At 43.2% G+C, this 20995-nt stretch overlaps 1 protein-coding gene and 1 long non-coding RNA gene across 3 annotated transcripts in view; one reads left to right on the top strand and one right to left on the bottom strand.

Annotated features, from left to right (window-relative positions):
• The window catches only part of LOC121000945, a 677653-nt gene that overhangs the window by 243900 nt on the left and 412758 nt on the right, over window positions 1-20995 (bottom strand). The window contains exon 2 of the long non-coding RNA XR_005778937.1: window positions 7117-7126. This is a non-coding gene — a long non-coding RNA (uncharacterized LOC121000945). The remainder of the gene's footprint in view (window positions 1-7116; window positions 7127-20995) is intronic.
• KIRREL3 (kirre like nephrin family adhesion molecule 3) overlaps window positions 1-20995 on the top strand; it is an 886110-nt gene that overhangs the window by 528929 nt on the left and 336186 nt on the right. The gene's annotated exons all lie outside the window — the stretch shown is intronic.

The raw sequence follows: 20995 nt of genomic DNA, 5'->3' as shown, positions 1-20995 counted from the left end.
ATTTTCCCTTGTCACCCTTATCGGGCCTGCTTAGCGCACTTCTGGCAATTGGTGTTAATTCGATTCTTTTCATATTCATCGTGGCCTGGGTTAAAAGGCTGTTTTAGTAACCAAATTGATCTTGCGCAGGGGAGCATTCATCACAGATTCCTCTACCTTTTAATGGTCCAACAGGGGATTTGTGCCTGGTGTAATATTTTCTATAAAGCTTTTCCGATCTCTGGAAGCTAAATTTGTGAATGTCTCCTGATAGTCTATTAAAGTCGAGAACAAAAATCTCCTTAGATACATTATTACTCCTCCGCACTTCGCCCTGTAATAAGTAGACACAAGTCCGTATTTTTCCCATGTCTCTGTCCACAGCTGAATGATCCCCTAGCAGGCGGTGCAGATACTGTCCATAGAGCATCCTGCCAGAGCAGAGCATAGGTGACCCCTAAACACAGCTCCAAATCCCCTGCATCTACCACTAGGGGGAGCTCATCAGATTACACCATACTTTTCACACTTTGCCCAACAATTACTAATGCTGGCTAACATTAAGGGTACGACCACACGGCGCAGTCGTGATCCAGACGGATATTTAACTAATGAAGACTGCACTGTATAAACGGTCTAAATTCTTAATAGCTGCGCTGTATTAAAATGGTTATCTGAAACAGCCCCCCCCCCCCCCCATGTGCCGGGCCCCTCACAGGGAATATACTTACCACGCTCCCTGGGCCGCTCCTGGTCCCCGCACCGCCACTGCTGCTTCTCCCTGTTCACTAGGGGGCGAGCCTCCCTACTGTCAGCCGCGATGCTAAGGACGCTCGTCCCCGCCTGCCATTGGCTGCTCCCCCATGACACCGGATGTTTTCATCCGTGTACAGGGAGAAGCAGCAGCGGCGGTGCGGGGACCAGGAGCGGCGCAGGGAGCGGGGTAAGTATATTACCTGTGAGGGGCCCGGCACATGGGGGGCAGTTTCAGAAATTGGATAACCCCTTTAAGAGTTTGGAACGCCAATACAATGCGCTCTACATTAGTTAAATATTCGGTTCTTGGCCGCAGAACGGCTGTGACCCAGCCGGATCACGACTGCGCCATGAGGGCTAGTTAACATGCTGAATTTTTCAATATGCCTGTGGACCCGCTATCTGTTTAGCCCCACCTAATGAAGCTAAACAGGGTGGTCATGCTGTATGATAATCCTGGTGTCTAGTTTTACACCTACTATTTCTTAAAGGGGTTATCCCATGACTAATGCAAAAAAATGAAAACCAGACATCATGTATTACATGACAATCTTTTTCTAACAAAGCTAGAACCAGCCCTGTACCTCACATGGATCCAGAGATCCAGCTCAGGGGACGTGTCCTTTCTGCTGCAGCTCATGGGGGCATGCCCTTTCTGTTGCAGCTCAGGGGGGCGTGTCCTTTCTGCTGCAGCTCAGGGGGCGTTTCCTTTCTGCTGCAGCTCTCTCGCTCTCACAGATCAGGAGGCAATTGAAAGATGGAACTGAGCATGTGCGGCCTCCTCAGCGAGCCAGACAAAAAATAAGAAAAAAATACAAACAGCAGGTGGCGCTATACAGATTTTATTGAATAACTCAGTGGCTATGCCAAATTTTTAAATACATGCAATTACAAAAGAATTCAGATCCAGGTGCTGCTTTGAAAACTAGAATATTTTTGTGGGACAACCCCTTTAACTTAGTTTATGCCAAATATGTGCCCCAAACAGTTGGCATATTTTTTGGCATATGTTACATTTTACACTCTACCCCCTTTCCTCTAAACCTCACCCCCTTGTCTAGACCGTTCTGAGCAGTGCCAAGGATGTCAGAAACATCTGTTCTTTTTGGCACAAATGCATGGTAAATGTGTGTACGAACAGATGGGCCCAAATTCCGACATATGCGCTTCCAATAGTAAATCTGTGCCATTGAACTATTACGGTGACAGTATGCTCCCCCTAGTGGCAGCAGCAGATAGAGGAAATTTTGTCATGTAACTTTATGGCTATGCAGGGGATTTGGAGCTCTGTCTCAGGTATAAAACAGAACTCTGACTACTCTGACAATACATAAAGAAAGATCAGCACAGAATATTATTTGTGAAATCATCATGGTGTTAAAAGGCAGCAGCGCCACGGTAAAGCCACCTCTGCGGCCACAGCCTGGATAAAAGCATTGGCATTGCCAGAGCTGTGCTGAGCTAAATGACCTATTCAAGCTCGTTTATAAGAAGGTGCCAAGCAAGGAAGGTGGCACTAATGGCTTAAACCCATTGATTCGCCCTGTGGTGCCTTTATTCCTGAGAGATGTTGGCTTTTTCCCTCGCTCCCCCTTCCCCCTCTGCTTTTCCTCACCTCTCTTCAATCTATCGCTTTCTGCAGCTACGTAGCTCAGAGTGCAGTGCTGAAAAAGCAATCCATTCCCTTCAATCAATTTGTGATTGAAATGTGACATTTGGGATGGAAGTTTTGCAAAAAATAAAAAATCTATGGCAGTCTGATGTTCTCCGAGAAAAAGGCTCGGGCCGTGTTTTGAAGAATTATACAGAGGCTCGGGCCGTGTTTTGAAGAATTATACAGAGCCATTAACCCTTTCTTCTGTGAAAATCCAAGGGGCGGCAGCATCGATTTGAAAGCTGTTTACTGCAGCTCTGGTGTGAGCGGTCTATGAGACCATAAGTATTTGTAAAGTTTTTGAATATGTAACCTGTAAATCTCCATATAACTTTTCAATTGCCTGATTAGGACTTCATTCACAACCAGAGCTGCAATCATATCTCTGATGGCTTCTTGGAATTAAACTTTAGGACATGGAGTCATGGTTATCAAACAATGTGACCTTACCAAGGACTTGCTACATAAATACATGTTAAAGAGGACCCGTCACCTTTCCTGACAATTCTCCATGCAATAATGCAGTACCCAAGAGCAGAGGGTATCTGCAAATGGTTTATTTAATATTATGTAATGCAATGTTATGTCATGTATTGTTATGTCTTGTATACTTCCAGCAGTAGCTCTGTATAGTAGGGACAGAGTTAACTAATCCTGGAATAGCACATTGCAGAAGGTTGCTAGGTGGTGGCTGGCTCCACCCCCAGCTCTAGAGTCTTCTAGGAGAGTCTTAGGGGGGAGTAGTTAGAAAGGAGGATGCCCTGACTTTTGCTTCCTCTGCTTGGGCCTCAGGATTCAGAGTTTAAGGCCCCTTGCAGACGAGCGTGTCCGGATTTGGTCCGGATGCTTCCCGGTGCATTGCAGCAAACCCGCGCGAGTAGGTACCCAATTGCAGTCAGTTTTGACTCCGATTGCGTTCCGTTGCTCAGTTTTTATCGCGCGTGTGCAATGTGTTTTGCACGCGCGTGATAAAAAACTGACTGTGGTACCCAGACCCGAACTTCTTCACAGAAGTTCAGGTTTGGGTTCAAGGTTGTGCAGATTGTATTATTTCCCCTTATAACATGGTTATAAGGGAAAATAATAGCATTCTGAATACAGAATGCATAGTACAATTGGGCTGGCGGGGTTAAAAAAAAAAGAAATTTTTTTTTTACTCACCTTAATCCACTTGTTCGCGCAGCCGGCATCTCTTCTGTCTTGTTCTGTGAGAAATAGGACCTTTGATGACATCACTACGCTCATCACTATGGTGATGGGTCATGTGACGGACCATGTGATGAACGTAGTGACGTCATCAAAGGTCCTATTCTTCACAAAAGAAGACAGAAGAGATGCCGGCTGCGCGAACAAGTGGATTAAGGTGAGTAAAAAAAATAATTCTTTTTTTTTAACCCCGCCAGCCCAATTGTACTATGCATTCTGTATTCAGAATGCTATTATTTTCCCTTATAACCATGTTATAAGCGAAAATATTAATGATCGGGTCCCCATCCCGATCATCACCTAGCAACCGTGTGTGAAAATCGCACCGCATCCGCACTTGCTTGCGGATGCTTGCGATTTTCACGCAACCCCATTCATTTCTATGGGGCCTGCGTTACGTGAAAAACGCACAAAGAGGAGCATGCTGCGATTTTCACGCGACGCACAAGTGATGAGTGAAAATCACCGCTCATGTGCACAGCCCCATAGAAATGAATGGGTCCGGATTCAGTGCGGGTGCAATGCGTTCACCTCACGCATTGCACCCGTGTGGAAATCACGCCCGTGTGAAAGGGGCCTAACAGATCTCTGTGTGATTGCTGCAAGATCTACATCAAGAAAGATAAAGAAGAGAAGGGGAGAAAGATAAAGGAGAGTATTGGAGTGCTTGGAATCTGAATAGACAGGCATTGGAGTCAGTAAGGTAACCACCATTGAGGGCAATGAAGACTTTACTGTCATGGAGGGATTACAGCTAAGACACGCCACACACTTAAATGGGTTGTCCCATGAAAAATATTGTACAGTTTTCAAACCAGCGCCTGGGTCTGAATACTTTTGTAATTGCCTGTAATTAAAAATACTGCATAGTCGCTGAGTTATTCAATAAAATGTATCCGTATAGCGCCACCTGCTGTTTGTTCTTTTTCTTATTTCTTTGTCCTGCTCACTGAGATGGCCGCACATACTCAGTTTCATCCTTCAACTGCCTCCTGAGTTGTGATAAAGAGAACATGGACACACCCCCTGAGATGTGATAGGGAGAGCATGAACACGCCCCCTGAGCTGCAGCAGATAAGACACTCCCCTTGAGCTGTCAGCTTGATATAAATCTAGCAGAACAATAAATGGGGAGATCTCTGGATCCATGTGAGGTACAGGGCTGGTTCTAGCTTCATTAGAAAAAGATTTTCATGTGCTATATGATGTCTGCTTTTCATATTTTTACATTAGTCATGGGATAACCCCTTTGAGGAATGACCTGGCAAGTTGTATCATGTATACTGTTGCCAGCCAGAGATTCTACTGAGAGAGACATTAGCCAGATACAGAGGAAAGAGGGCCATAACTGGAACCGTGTTTTGCTTTTGTTGGATGTACTACTCCTCCTATTTTGCACTACAGTAGAGAGAGACATTTATTTTTCTACCTCTGGCCTGGTTTCCTGACTCCTACACCATACCTCGGCCATTGCACTATACATTCTATACGCCCTGCCTTGCACTCATCCAAACACCTAACATCACGGGCACCCCAGCTACCATCAAGCAGGAGCCCCACATCAGGGTGTGACTTAAGGGAAGAAAGGGTGCCCCCTTCTAATGCTGCACTGGCCCTGGAAAGGGTGACCCCTCCTTATTCTGCAACTGACAGCCACTGTGATAGACTGTGTGCTAATCGAAGCTACTACCACTCCCATTCTCAGCTCCATCTCCTCACTGGCTGCTACAGTAACATCTAATCTTATGACAACTACTGTATGTTGTGCCATTCCTCTGTTATTCCTACTAGAAATGTATGAATAAATTGCAATCAGTCCTCAATAAAGGTCCAGATGGGTGTTACCAGTTGGGGGGATGTCTGTGCATAACCTGACACTATCCAATCAGTATTGTCAGTGTCAGACTGTGTAGGGACACACCCCCAACTGGTAACACCCAGAAGAACCATTATTGCAGACTGCTGGCCATTTAAACTTCCAGCAGGACAAATGCAGGAATGACACAACACAGAGTCATGAATATTGAGTTCAATGCAAAGAGATTATTACAGTTTCCAGTAATTGTATAAATTCCTATGCACTGAGCTCCCCCTAGTGGTGGCTGCAGGCAGACAGCTTTGCAATAGAAGGGAAGCTGGAGATTTATCAATATATTTATGCTAGTTTTTGGGGATCTGTGTATGCCCCTTGTATTACGATTGCTTACTACTTTCTTACTAAGATCACCGCTTGCTGTTAGCCCATGAAGGTTCAGCTAAGCCTTTACTACAGTTGTATAGGGTTAGGAAAATGGGACCTAAACAGTCTGGACCCCAAGTTCTAGAAGAAACTAGACGTAAGATGGCAGCTGTCACCCTTAGCTGCAGGACTGTGGAGCCATTGCACATGTCATATGGTGCCCTGCCACAGTAATTAGTGCAGTACTTGTAGCATTGATCTTATCAGTCATCCTCAGTATTTCATGTGTTTACAAGATTAGGCAGCAGTGATTGCCGAATTATATTCAAACAAACCCCCAGTGAAGCCTGTGTTACACTGTCTGATGTATCGGCACATAATCGCTAACGAGCATTTGCATGAATGCTCGTTAGTAGTGTTGAGCGAACTTCTGTTTTAAGTTCGGCGTCTAAAGTTCGGCTTCCGGTTAGCGGAGAATCCCGATATGGATTCCGAATTCCGTTGTGGTCCGTGGTAGCGGAATCAATAATGGCCGATTATTGATTCCGCTACCACGGACCACAACGGAATTCGGAATCCATATCGGGATTCTCCGCTAACCGGAAGCCGAACTTTAGACGCCGAACGTAAAAAACAGAAGTTCGCTCAACACTACTCGTTAGCGATCATCTGTCAGTGTAATACTGCCACCGATTGCCCAATGAACGAGCAAATGAGCAGTCAAAATCTTTTGACATATTAAAAAAATTTCATTTGCAGGCAGCAGATCGTGGTGTCTAATAACGATTTGCCGTCGGAAAACCACTATAAAGGATAGGGACGAGCGATGGCATAGCAATCACTCCTCCCCATGCTGCGGAGGGGATTGCTGCATGTAATAGCAGTGGTCTCCTCCGCTAGTGAGCAAGTGATTGTCGGGAGGGAACGCTTCACATTGCCACATCGGGCTGTGTAATACAGCCTTAGGCCTAGTTCACACGAACGTATGGCTTTTAGGCCTCTTTCACACGGGCGTTGCGGGAAAATGTGCGGATGCATTGCGGGAACACCCCCGATTTTTTCGCGCGAGTACAAAACATTGTAATGCGTTTTGCACTCGCGTGAGAAAAATCGAGCGTGTTTGGTACCCAAACCCGAACTTCTTCACAGAAGTTCGGGCTTGGGATCGATGTTCTGTAAATAGTATTATTTTCCCTTATAACATGGTTATAAGGGAAAATAATAGCATTCTGAATACAGAATGCATAGTAAAACAGCGCTGGAGGGGTTAAAAACAAACAAACATTTAACTCACCTTAATCCACTTGATCGCGTAGCCGGCATCTCCGTCTGTCTCTTTTACTGTATAGGACCTGTGGTGAGCATTAACTATAGTTCAAGGACCTGGGATGACGTCACTCTGGTCATCACATGGTACGTCACATGATCTTTTACCATGGTGATTCACCATGGTAAAAGATCATGTGACATACCATGTGATGACCGGAGTGACGTCATCCCAGGTCCTTGAACTATAGTTAATGCTCACCACAGGTCCTATACAGTAAAAGAGACAGACGGAGATGCCGGCTACGCGAGCAAGTGGATTAAGGTGAGTTAAATGATTTTTTATTTTTTTTTAACCCCTCCAGCGCTGTTTTACTATGCATTCTGTATTCAGAATGCTATTATTTATCCTTATAACCATGTTATAAGGGAAAATAATAATGATCGGGTCTCCATCCCGATCGTCTCCTAGCAACCGTGCGTGAAAATCGCACCGCATCCGCACTTGCGATTTTCACGCAACCCCATTCATTTCTATGGGGCCTGCGTTACGTGAAAAACGCACAAAGAGGAGCATGCTGCGATTTTCACGCAACGCAAAAGTGATGCGTGAAAATCACCGCTCGTGTGCACAGCCCCATAGAAATGAATGGGTCGGTATTCAGTGCGGGTGCAATGCGTTCACCTCCCGCATCGCATCCGCGCGGAATACTCGCCCATGTGAAAGGGGCCTTATAGTTTTTTGCGGTCCGTTTTTCACGGATCCGTTGTTCCGTTATTGAGTTCCGTTTTTCCGTATGGCATATACAGTGTACAGTAATTACATAGAAAAAATTGGGCTGGGCATAACATTTTCAATAGATGGTTCAGCAAAAAACGGAACGGAAACGGAAGACATACGGATGCATTTCCGTATGTGTTCCGTTTTTTTTGCGGACCCATTGACTTGAATGGAGCCACGCCCTGTGATTTACGGCCAAATATAGGACAAGCTCTATCTTTCAACGGAACGGAAAAACAGAAATATGGAAACGGAATGCATACGGAACACATTCCGTTTTTTTTGCGGAACCATTGAAATGAATGGTTCCGTATACGGACCGTATACGGAACACAAAAAAACGGCCCGTACACCCGCAAAAAAAACGTTCGTGTGAACTAGGCCTTAACAAAGTGCTCTTTTCACTGCTCCAGATTCTGCTCCACCTGTACAGATTCCTGCTTTCTCAGTTAGACTACTTTCACACTTGCACTTTCCCTTTTCGCTATTGAGATCTGTCATAGGGTCTCAATAGCGGAAGAAAACGCTTCAGTTTTGTCCCCATTCATTGTCAATGGGGACAAAACTGAACGAAAAGAAATGCACCAAAATGCATTCCGTTCCGTTTGGTCCCCATCGCGGCCAGAATAACGCTGCATGCAGCGTTTTTCTGTCCGCAAAGTGGTGCGGAGCAAGACGGATCGGTCCTGACACACAATGTAGTTCAATGGGGACGGATCAGTTTTCTCTGACACAACAGAAAATGGATGTGTCCCCCTTTGACTTTCAATGGTGTTCATGACTGATCCGTCTTGGCTATAGAAGACATAATACAACCGTATCCGTTAACGACAGATGCAGGCGGTTGTATTATTGTAACGGAAGTGTTTTTGCAGATCCATGATGGATCCACAAAAAACACTAATGTGAAAGTAGCCTTACAGTACATTCAGCCGCCACCATGTTTTATTACTATGTTGATGTTTAGCAATTAGGCACAAAATGTCACTATGGGGCGAACGGCACAGAACACCCACGTCTGGGCACCGCCTGAAAGGTCATGTGACATTTGCTACTTAAGACATGACAAACTACTCAATATCATATGGGAGAAGATAAAGTATTGTAAAAATCCTGTAATTGAAGTCACCGAGGCAATGTCTTAAAAGATACTATCTGTTATAATAGGAACTTTTATACACGATGCAGAGCAGACAACATTGTTCAAGAGAGATTAAAGAGAAAATAGTAGTTACTGTATATAACAGGCAGTATTACAATAGTTATGTTCTTGTACATAGGAGCAGTATTATAGTAGTTAAATTATTGCACATAGGAGTAGTATTATAGTAGTTATATTCTTGTACATTGGTGGTGGTATTATAGTAGTTATATTCTTGTATTTAGGGGGCAGTATTATAGCAGTTATATTTTTGTACTGTACATAGGAGACAGTATTATAGTAGTTATATTCTTGTACATAGGGGGCAGTATTATAGCAGTTATTGTTGTACATAGGCACTGTATTATAGTAGTAATATTGTACATAGGAGGCAGTATTATAGTAGTTATATTCTTGTACATAGGAGGCAGTATTATAGTAGTTATATTCTTGTAAATAGGAGGCAGTATTATAATAGTTATATTCTTGTACAGAGGAGCAGTATTATAGTAGTTATATTCTTGTACATAGGAGCAGTATTATAGTAGTTATATTCTTGTACATAGGAGCAGTATTATAATAGTTTTATTCTTGTACATAGGAGCAGTATTATAGTAGTTATATTCTTGTACATAGGAGGCAGTATTATAATAGTTATATTCTTGTACATAGGAGCAGTATTATAGTAGTTATATTCTTGTACATAGGAGGCAGTATTATAATAGTTATAGTCTTGTACATAGGAGCAGTATTATAGTAGTCATATACTTGTACATAGGAGGCAGTATTATAGTAGTTATATTCTTGTACATAGGAGCAGTATTATAGTAGTTATATTCTTGCACATAGGAGGCAGTATTATAGTACTTATATTCTTGTACATAGGAGCAGAATTATAATAGTTATATTCTTGTACATAGGAGCAGTATTATAGTAGTCATATACTTGTACATAGGAGCAGCATTATAGTAGTTATATTGTTGTACATAGGAGCAGTATTATAGTAGTTATATTCTTGCACATAGGAGGCAGTATTATAGTAGTTATATTCTTGTACATAGGAGCAGTATTATAGTAGTCATATACTTGTACATAGGAGCAGTATTATAGTAGTTATATTATTTTACATGGGGCAGTATTATAGTAGTTATATTCTTGTACATAGGAGCAGTATTATAGTAGTTATATTCTTGTACATAGGAGCAGTATTATAGTAGTTATATTCTTGTACATAGGAGGCAGTATTATAGTAGTTATTTTGTTGTACATAGGAGCAGTATTATAGTAGTTATATTCTTGTACATAGGAGCAGTATTATAGTAGTTATATTCTTGTACATAGGATCAGTATTATAATAGTTATCTTATACATAGCAGGCAGTATTATAATAGTTATAATCTTGAATGTGGCAGGACAGAAGTATAAAAACTATATTGTCATACACAGGAAACATTATTTAGAAGTTATATTCTTATACATAGCGGCAGTATTATAGTGATTATATGTTTGTGCATAGAAGCAGTATTATAAGTTATATTCTTGCAGTATTATAGTAGTTATATTCTTGTACATAGGAGCAGTATTATAGTAGTTATATTCTTGTACATAGGAGCAGTATTATAGTAGTTATATTCTTGTACATAGGAGGCAGTAATATAGTAGTTATATTCTTGTACATAGGAGCAGTATTATAGTAGTTATATTCTTGTACATAGGAGCAGTATTATAGTAGTTATATTCTTGTACATAGGAGCAGTATTATAGTAGTTATATTGTTGTACATAGGAGGCAGTAATATAGTAGTTATATTCTTGTACATAGGAGCAGTATTATAGTAGTTATATTCTTGTACATAGGAGCAGTATTATAGTAGTTATATTCTTGTACATAGGAGCAGTATTATAGTAGTTATATTGTTGTACATAGGAGCAGTATTATAGCAGGTACATTCTTGTACACAGGGAGCAGTATTATAGTATACTTTTTTTTGTATACAGGGGCAGTATACTAGGAGTTATATTCTTGTGTATAAGGGCAGTACTATGGTCGTTATTTTCATGGGGCAGTAGGAGAAGCTGAGGCAGATATGTGTGAAGAACAGTTCTCACTCATTTCCCATTCATTCAGGTAGGTCAACAGAGGGCAACACTGAGAACAGAAGAAAAAAAAACTAATATAATATCTATAATATTTGTTCAGAGACCTGATTGAAGGGATAATAAAAGTAAACAGGATTTAGTAAAGATCTATAATAAATGTAATGTGTGATTTATATATAAAATATCAGCATCAGTAAATGGCTTTATTTCTGTACACGGTTACATGCTGCCCCTGGTGTTTGCTCTTGGTAGCACAGGAATGTCTTCATCACAAGGCTCGGAGACATGTGGGGAATCCTTTGGGCTGGTCCTGGCAGTGATTCTCTCAGTGTTTAGCAAGCAACATGCAAACAGTTTTGGAGTCTTTTGGCTTCCGACCACTAAAAGACTGGAGGGAGCTGTAAAGTACAAAGATGTCAAACTGCTTGTTACCCACCTGTCTCCGCTCTCAGCGAGCTGTGCGGGCAGAGCCCTGTATGTTTAACCCACTCACTGACAGCCAAAGCTTCTCTCGACCTGAAAAAAGTGTTTTAAACTATAGTAATCTCTGATTTTATTTCCAATATTTGGAGGCTATCGAATGTATCGCCCATTATAGACAATGCCCAGCCTTGTGCCCACACAGGGGCCACAGGAATTAAAGTGGCGCAGTGCTACCCTAGATCTGTTGCTACTTCTAGTAATTGATCACAAGGGTTTGGGTCCTGATCTGTCTTATTATAATGAGATGCCATCCAGTTCTATCCTGAGACATCCCCTTTAAAGGGGTATTCCGGTAATACGAAGTTATTACCTATCCACTACATAGGTGACAGCTGACAGATAAGTAGGACAGGGGCCCCATGTCTCCTGATTGAATAGAATGCTGATCAGGTAGGCGCGCTGCCATTTCATTAAAACTCACCTCGACTGATGAGATGCCAGTACAGCTCTTGGCTATCTTGGCCAGTCCCTATAGATTTTGAATTGACTAGCAGTCGCTAATCCAAACGGGGGACATGGAACCCCCATTCTTAAAATTTGTTGGGGTCCCAGAGATTGGACTCCCACCAGTAATGGATAGGTCATAACTTGTTACTCGAATACCCCTTTATTAGGAAAACATGGCTGCTTTCTTCCAAAAACAGCACTACACCCGATGAAAATGAATAGAGCTGAGCTGCAATACCACACACAACCTGTAGACAGCTGTGGCACTGTTTTGGAAGAAAGCAGGATTTTTCCTAATCCTGGAGAGCCCCTTTAAAGGGATATTCCGGTTGTGAGAAGCTATGCCTAAGGGTAGGGGATAACTATTAGATCGTTGGGGTCCTACCTCAGAACAGGGACCCCATACCCCTTGGGACAACCCTGAAATGAACGGAGTGGCGGATTGGGCATGCACACTGCTGCTCCATTCATCTCTATGGGAGTTCTGGAAATAGCTGAGCACTGTATTCATCAGTCTCCGGAACTCCTATAGAGATGAATGGAGCGGCATTGCGCATGCCTGACCTGTCACTTTGCTCGAGGGATACGGGGCCCCCGTTTTCCTGCGGGAGGACCTCCACCGATCTAATCGTTTCTGTAGATAGGGGTCACTTCTCACCGCTGGATAAGGCTGTCAAGGCTTGAACAGAGCTTTGCTTCCAGACAGCAAGGGGACATGAACAGTGACTAGAAGTGGCAAGACTGGGACCTGCACCTCATCAGTAGGCAATGCTTCATGTCAGGTCGGCATCTCAGAGTCCTCCTCCTTTAAGTCCTGAATAATCCTGACAGAAAATTTCTTCTTATAAAGATCTACAAGATAATTAACAATGACTTGCTCTACAAACCGCCTGATTAGATGTCTTATTCTTGGTCTACAGCTAAGATGCGGAATTATACACGCTCTGTCCCCCTTATTGATCACATTCTCCATCCTGTTTGTTGGTGAAGAGACTTAAGATGCGGACTACACTTGAGCCGAGGAGAAGACGACAATCGCTTAGAACTAGTGACAGCCCAGTCTTCTGGTTTACTGATCTGGTATTGATCCAACAAGTTGTTATCCACCATTAGACTCTAGCAACAGCCTGTTGTTGCTGTCAGATCTACTACATCACGAGAGGATTTTTCGAAGCCGCCAGCGCTAGGATGGGAAATCTATCTGGTTTTAGAGACTTCTAGAAGTCTGCTGGTTTTATTTAGAGAAAAGTTTACTCAATGGGGGTCACTTATGAAGACCGGCTTTTTACGGCGGTCCTTTACTCCCCTTTCGCACTGGCTTTGCTGACGGAAGATGCACCTAATTTATCTTGAGGCGTGCGCCGTCTCATTAAATTCAGCAGTCTGCACGCCTGGCGGAAAAGCTAGACCAGCCCCTGGATGGAGTCGTTTTTTTGCCAACATTTATACCTTCTTTCAGGGATAACTATTGGTATATTTGGCAGGACTTAAGTCCCAGCCCCTGGCCCTTGACACTCCTATGTGTCGCATGTGGGGCAAAAATTCCTGTTCAACTAAATATTGTCGCTCGGGCAGAGTTGAATAATCTCTACGTAGTGATATTATAATGTTACATTGAAAAAGTAAAAAAAAAATTTTCTAAAAACTGGTAGCAAAATATTCGTACATTACCTCCAATGTGTGGACAAAAAGTTCTGCAATTTTCTAATATAAAGTCTCCAGACTGGATGCAATTGTAACAAACCCTGAACTGTGAAAAGTAGCATGTTAGGATGTGAGCAAGAATGTTCTCCATCACTGATAGCAGCAGCAGACATCTTGAAATTGGGAAATAACTCAAACTATGAGAAAGGTAAAAAGCAGATATACCTGGAAGTGTCGACCATATGCTGGGACATATGAAGGCACACCTGGGTCCTGTGTCATGTAAATGAGCTGGATATGGGGCCGCGGTATAGAGGGATGCGTATGTGTGCGTTTTCGTCCCCCGATGCCATATGTTACGTGGAAACGTTTCGGTTCGGCTGCATTTGTAAAACAAGAGCTGGAAGATCAAGTGCATTTCCGAGCAATAGGCATCTACACCACGCAACTGCCAAACAAATCTGCCCAGAATGATGTTGAATGACCAGACATAGAGAAGAAGAGACTCTGCCTCTGATGTTCAGAATCAAACGCCGCGTCAATATATTGTGTTCTCTAAATGAACAGTTGCTGCATCTCCCTAATGAGACCCGTCTAATCTTTGCATCCCTGTGAAATGATCGTACGTGGGGAATTGAAAAGCTCCCGTGCCAACAGCAACAGAACATCTGTTAATGTATCAGTGGGCGCAGTGATCGGTCCTCCCGTCCAGTGATGGGATTTACACAGAATGATATAAATGGTTCATGTCAATCCTGCCCTGGAATAGTCTATAAATCTCCAGGCCATTGTACTCTATATTGCCATCTTCTGGATGTAACTGCAATTACAATCAGTTCATTTTCCGAGTACTGTGTATCCAATACCAATAATAAAGTCTTGGAACCACCAAAAAGCCAGATTACCAGAAATTCCAAATCATTGAATGTGTGATCAGCTCCTTAGGACCTCTGTGGGCTAATGTAAAAGTGTTTGGCTGCGGCTACATGACGACCTATGTCGTGCAACAAGAAAGTCGCGTGACATTGGATCCAATGGCTGTCACGGGTGTTGCAGTGTGACACAAGACATGCTGCAACGCGACAGCTGCAGAAAATCAGAACTGATGGATTTTGTGTCGCGGGTCTGAAGTCGCACGCGACTCTTATTCCATTGAAGTTAATGGAAGTCGCAGGAGAGTCGTCTGCTACTTGGCACAGATCTAAAGGGAACTTGGGCCTTTGGCGATTGCAGTGTAGCGGGCTGCCACAGAAATGAATAGGGTTGTAATGTGCCGCAATATGCGAATTGCAAAAATATCCAACACTGTCGGGGTCGCATTCCTATGGCAGCTTTCCTACTCTGCAAAACTTGGACGCAACACAAGTCCTGCACAAAATCACCATGAAGATGTACACTTAGAGTCCATTCACACGTCTGCAAAATGGGTCCGCATCCGCTCCGCAATCTTGCGGAACAGGTGCGGACCCATTAATTTTCAATGGGGCCGGAATGTGCTGTCCGCATTTGCGGATCCGCACTTTTGTTCCGCAAAAAAATAGAACATGTCCTATTCTTGTCCACAATTGCGGACAAGAAAAGGCATTTTCTATGAGAGTGCCGGCGATATGCTGTCCGCAAAATGTGGAATGAACATTGCCAGTGTCTGTGTTTTGCGGATCCGCAAAACACATACGGACGTCTGAATGGACCCTTAAAGGAAACCTGTCATGGGGGTATTTGATTATAATATAACTCATTATATTCAATCATTAACTATTAAGAAGTACCTTAGATGTATTCACTTACTGGTGTGACAGATGGTTAGCCTCATAATATACACACAAAGATGCCACGTGCCGCATGCTAATGAGCTGATTTGAGTCCAGCGTGACGTCTAACTTTGATATGAGTCCAGCGTTTTTTCTATTCAGCGCTGTAGCCAGCCCCCTATTGCCCTCAGGAGCAGGAGTATCGTACAGGCGCAGGCACTCAGCGATACTGCGCCTGCGCGGGATTTCGGACGCCAAGAGAGGAGGAAGCAAGGATGGTGCAGTGAATAAATTAAATGACGTAGTGGAGGGGACGGCGCCGTTCGGCAAGGATGTAGGAGTACATTTATTTCTTAGGAGGCGTGCTGTGCTTGGAAGAAAGGCGGGCTGGGCACTGCAGGGGGGCGTTACTGGGCACTAGAGCAGAGTAATAACGCCCCTCTGGGCACCTTGAGACTTCATTTGCATATCAGAAAAATCGCTTTTTCCTCTGAATGAAAAGTTTAATAAAAGAAAGAGGACACATGTAGGAATGAAGGTACTTTATTGTACATTGCTATGTTAACAGTTTTATAGGCTCAAAATAGGTGACAGATTCCCTTTAGAGGGGTTAACCCAAGATGTGCTGCAATCTTCTCGTGCAGTGGGCACTTCCAGGGTCACGTGCCATACATTGAGCATGGGATTTGAACTAGCAGCGCATGCTAGCGCTGTAGCAAGAGATTCAGACGTTTGTGCTGCAAGTTCTAATCCTAGGACTAGGTGCCCAATGTACAGAACGTGATCCGGAAAGTGGCTGCTGCATGGAATCGTGGCACAGCTCAGATCACCCCCTGATTGGGGTTGTCTCACTTCTGCAAATAGCATTTATTATGTAGAGGAAGTTAATACAAGGCACATACTAATGTATTGTGATTGTCCATATTGCCTCCTTTGCTGGCTGGATTCATTTTTCCATCACATTATACACTGCCTGTTTCCATGGTTATGACCACCCTGCAATCCATCAGTGGTGGTCGTGCTTGCACACTATAGGAAAATGCACGGGCTTCTTGGGTGGCCGGGAACATGGGACCGCACACAGGCTAGTGCTTTTTCCTGTAGTGTTCAAGCACGACCACCACTGATGGATTCTAGGGTGGTCATAACCATGGAAACAGGCAGTGTAAAATGTGATGGAAAAACGAATCCAGCCAGCAAAGGAAGCAATATGGACAATCACAATACATTAGTATGTGCCTTGTATTAACTTCCTCTACATAATAAATGCTGTTTGACGAAGTGACACAACCCATTTATGTCCAGCTTCAAAAACGAATGAACTTATTTCTATTTCCCTGACACTGAGCAGCATTGCAAAAGGATGAATTTGTTCCATTTTATGTGTAAGAATTTATGTCGCACATTGAAAAACCTGACGTTCCCTTACATTGCCAAATGGTGATGGTTTTTACTCCACGTAAACGCCTGCAACACGTAAAAAGGGATGGTGGCTGGTCATAGTGCAGCTTCAGTCCGTTCCAGAAACACTCCTGCCAGGTAGCTGCCGTGATAGTGATAACTTCTGCTTAGAAATAAAGGAGCAATGCAAGGCTCTGCCATTTTATGGAGGCGAGGCTGGCACGTTCTTAGACGCTGTGCATTTTATGGAGTCACATAAATTTTTACTGTGAGATGGATTATGGAGAAAGGTTAATTGTGGAACAGATCGGAATCTCTGCAACAACCAAAAATTCTAATTAGTGATTGTTACATTTCAAAAATGCTGAGCAGCCGTGGACAGCTCGGAAGATGATGAAGGTTCTCACAAGATACAGTTCAATTGTATAATCATGATGAGAATGATGAACATACAGAATGACATTACTATGCAAAGTATCCCCTCCTCCACTACTTAAAGGGGTATTCCGGTAAGTAAACTATCAGATCGGTGGGGGTCCTACAGTTGAGATCCCGACCAATCATGGGAACCGGGGGGGCCCGTACCTCCTGCAGGCCCTCTGCTTCTTACGTGAAATGACCAGAGCGGCCGGTCGAACATGCGCTCTGTTTATTTCTATGGGAGTTCAGGAGATAGGGGATAACCCTTAAATTTCAAGATTTTCACATGCCTGTCCACATGTGGAGCCCTGATCTCAGGCTAGAACTACACGGGCATCTGACGTTTCATGCTTCTACATCACCGCTAACGTCAATGCAGCAAGCTCTATACACCATGAAGAAGATGCAGCAAATTTCTAGGTATTGGACATAGACTTCCTTTTAGGGGGCCTGCTCCCATTGCGTAATACAGTACCAGCAAAGTGTATGAGACTAGACAAATCTCATGTACACTTGTTTTTTTTATGGCTGGAAATTTACCTGCCATGCAGATTCTGAAATCGGCAGCATGTCAATTGTTTGTGTAATTTTTTTTTTTTTGCGTAGATTTCACCCTCTGCAATGTAAAAGTGAGATCTGTAGCACATCTGCATGAAAAACTGCAAGTAACACATGCGGATTTTGGTGCAGAAACGCATAGATATGTAGATGAAAATGTCTGTTTTGAAATTGCACTCGGCGTGCAGCTACCCTAATTGTGTTGCACGGAAATTGTTGCACGGAAATTGTACCCAAAACATACAGGTGAAACTCGAAAAATTAGAATATCGTGCAAAGTTCATTTATTTCAGTAATCCAACTTAAAAGGTGAAACTAACATATGAGAGAGACTCATTACATGCAAAGCGAGATATTTCAAGCCTTTATTAGTTATAATTTGGATGATTATGGCTTACAGCTTATGAAACCCCAAAGTCACAATTTTGAGGTACCGTTTGCTCAGGGGGTATGGATTAATTAGCTGACTAGAGTGTGACACTTTGTGCCTAGAATATTGAACCTTTTCACAACATTCTAATTTTAAGTTGCATTACTGAAATAAATGGACTTTTGCACGATATTCTAATTTTTCAAGTTTCACCTGTAACTACACCAGTGAGATTAAATGGTGCTGGCCCTTGGCCCCTTACACGATGCTGATATTACCAAGGGAGGATTAAGTGGCCTAAAGGCCCTGGGCTGTTCCTCAAGATTGAGCAGAGTAAAAAATAAACATATACTTCACAGCATACTACCCCCAGCCCTAATGCTAAGGACATATTTAGAGGAATACTACATTCTGCACTACCAAACAGACACAAATACAGCACTACATACCAGTTATGTCCAGCGATATCTTCTTTATTGTAGATGTTTTCTTTCCTCTTCTTTCTCATTTGGAGCAGACCGCCATGACAACATCTTTCAGTCACATCTCGTCTCTGCAGAGTTTGCCACACAGATCTCTTAGATTCCTCAGTCTTCCACCATCCCCCCCCCCCGGTGCCCCAACGGTGTTATCCTGCAGCTACCCCTAATACTGTGTATACTGTTTTCCCTAGTAATAGTATATAGTGCTCCCATAAATCCCCTCAATAGTAATTCTCTCTCAGGGTACCCACTTTAGTAATACTTAGTGTTGAGCGAAGCAAAGAATTCGAAGTGGAATTCTGTCCGAATTTCCCCATGCATCATGGTAACACATCAGTTATTCCAAAAATGGTGGCTGCACGTGTTACAAAATGAAAGTAAGAAGCCCGGAAATGCGAGATCACCCATAATGCCGTGCAGCCAACCAATCCTCAGATAGCCATCCCCTGTGATGTCACAGCCCTATGAAACCTTAATCCTGCGCGGTCTCCGCCATTGTCCTGTGAGCTGAGCATAGGGAGAGACGTGGCTAGCACTCATGCACTAGCGACAGTGTTGCTGAAAATTATTAATAGAAGAATATTGGAGAGGGAGAGTACAGGGAGACTTATTCGGCGTCCGTTTTATTTATTTATTCCTACTTAGCAGTAAATGTAATTCAATACCAATAATATGGAAACCTTTATTATTATTCCGGTGCTAGTGTGCCAACCAATACCATCCAGTCTGCAACCCTTAACGCGGCCCGGTCTTAATGATGACCATTCTTGCTGGCTTTTCTTCTTCCAAATCATCCTTCTTGGTCTCCATGTCCTAGAAAGGTCAGCAAGATGCAGAGAGAGGAGTAGCTGGATGTTCCTGATGACATATCATCGATACTAGATGTCTGATGTGGAAAAGGAGGAAAAGCAGATGGCAGAAGAAGCGCTCCCACCTGTAGGGCAGGAGAGAGCTGGGGTTGGAGAAGTGGGTATACGAGAGATGATTAACAATGAAGAAGGACCATACAGTGCAGTCTTCATTATTAAATGAAAGGCAGCTGAGGGCTAATTGTAGTTCTAACTACAGCATGGCCCCAACCCATCCACAGCACGGCCTCTCCGTGTGGCCGTACCCTAAGGAAGAGTGGCTTGGGTTTACCTGATTTACAGAGATTAATGATGAATTAATTCGTAACAAATCAAATTTCTTGGCTAACTTCGGCAAAGTTGCTGAATCAAATTTTTCAAAACTTCGCTCATCTCTAGTAATAGTGCCCCACATTGCCTCCAAAAGTGATAATGCTCCCCCATTAGTAGCAGCACCTTTCATATCATACCCACTAATATTAATGTCCCCCCACGGTACCCTCAGTAGTAATAATGCCCCATAGTGCCTCCACTAGTAATATCACCCCTGTAGTAATAAAACCCCTCTATAAGAGCCTCCAGTAGTAATAAGTCCCATCAATGGTGCCCTCAGGCATTATAATGCCCTCTATAGGGCTCCAAGTAGTTTTAATGACCCCTGTACTGACACAGTAGTTATAATATGTCCCCAGTAGTTATAATGTGCTCCTGTAGTGACCTCAGTAAATATAATGCTGCCATGTAGTGCCCAATTATTTATAATACCCCTTGTAGTGCCTCAGTAGTTATAGTGCCCCAAGTAGTAGTGACAAAGAAATACAAATCTCACCTAAGTCCCACTGCACACAGCCGTCTGCGAAGCCTCTTCCAGCCTGCAGCCTGAGCTGCCTGCACCCTGCTGCAGGCAATTTCAAAGATATGATCATGCTGTCTGAGACACAGCCCAGGCAGTCTCGGATATTTGGGCCTAGAAATGCCCAGGAACCTTGATGAAATGGTGGCCTGCCATGGGCCCCCAGGATCCAGGTCCCAGTTTTAGAATAGAGATAGAGAGGTCCCAGTTTTAGAATAGAGAATATACTTAGGAACATTGATGGGCGTTTTGGATGGCAGCCTAAAACACCCTATTGTAATCTGCTATTGCTTGGTACATGATCTGCTATAACTATAACACAATTACACAGTTATTGTGTGTATAACATTTTCTGATCTTATTAGATTTTATTAGTAGATGTTTATTTTAAACATTTTTTATCTTATAGCATAAAAAACAATTTTCAGCATTGTAACATTATAATCTCGCTAGCCTTATCTTCTTTTAATACAATTCATGCATTTCCTCCTGTCCGGAGAGATGTCTCATCTGCAGGATACATTACCCGACTGCGGTATCCCTCTTTCCAATCTCCAGCACCGTTCTTGGGTTTTCAGAGGCGAGTCCTGGCCATCTGCCAGGCATAGCTAGAAGGAGAGTGGAATCACTATCAGTGATTGATGCGCCTGGCAAGAGGTTTTATGGGTTTGGGCCAC

The sequence above is a fragment of the Bufo bufo genome, chromosome 1 (genome assembly GCF_905171765.1).
Source record: "Bufo bufo chromosome 1, aBufBuf1.1, whole genome shotgun sequence".
Lineage (NCBI taxonomy): Eukaryota > Metazoa > Chordata > Amphibia > Anura > Bufonidae > Bufo > Bufo bufo.
This window is presented reverse-complemented; position numbering and strand designations above follow the sequence as displayed.